Here is a 791-nt window from a genome sequence, read left to right as displayed (position 1 = left end):
TTATAACGATAATTATTATAGATAGGTAAATAGAAACACAGGTCTCCTCTCGAAAATCGGAACTTCCTGATATTACTTACATATTTCGGTCGATCCAAATGTGGGAATCTCGTCGTCGTCGGAGCAAGCAGCGCGGTAGGTGGGGTGAAATTCTGGATTTTCCACCGCCGCCGGCGGTCGAAAAATGTGCGACGCGGGAGATCGCCAGTCCGTCTAGTAGTCTCTCTTGTCGTTAGAGCGTGACGTGGTGGTTGTTGTGGGATTTCCCGTTAGTTCGGTCCGACGTCGGTCGTCAGAGGGTAAGTGCATACGGAAACGAAACGCATCGCGTTTTGATGTTCATATTCGTGCATCGGAATGTTAAAAGCAATATATTTTACACCAACGATCACACCTAAACACCACGGCAACGGCCATACCACGTTGAAAAGCACCGGTTCTCGTCCGATCACCGAAGTTAAGCAACGTCGGGCGCGGTCAGTACTTGGATGGGTGACCGCTTGGGAACACCGCGTGCCGTTGCCCCCCAACACTTTTTGTTTTTTTTTGAAATCCATAGCAACCACCGAACCGATTTGTTTTTCGTGCAGGTATTCGGAAACATGCACAGACCCGTATAATGTAGATTCATAGCTTTAAGTACTAGATAATTAAGAAAACAATTTTTTTTGTCGATTAATTGTAAACAATTGCAGAATAAAAACTCGTCAAACGGTAAAGGTTGTCGTTCGATCACCGAAGGTAAGCCACGCGGGCAGCGGTCAGCACTTGGACGGGTGACCGGTTCATTA

General features: G+C 46.8%; 1 non-coding gene across 1 annotated transcript; it reads left to right on the top strand.

Annotated features, from left to right (window-relative positions):
* The first annotated feature begins 405 nt into the window (after nt 1-405).
* LOC138140730 (5S ribosomal RNA) lies at nt 406-525 on the top strand. Its single transcript, XR_011162727.1, has one exon. It is a non-coding gene; the product is annotated as a 5S ribosomal RNA (ribosomal RNA).
* The last annotated feature ends 266 nt before the right edge of the window (nt 526-791 follow it).

This window comes from Tenebrio molitor, unplaced genomic scaffold (genome assembly GCF_963966145.1).
Source record: "Tenebrio molitor unplaced genomic scaffold, icTenMoli1.1 SCAFFOLD_167, whole genome shotgun sequence".
NCBI lineage: Eukaryota > Metazoa > Arthropoda > Insecta > Coleoptera > Tenebrionidae > Tenebrio > Tenebrio molitor.
Note: the sequence above shows the minus strand (reverse complement) of the source record. Positions and strands in the feature narration are given on the sequence as shown.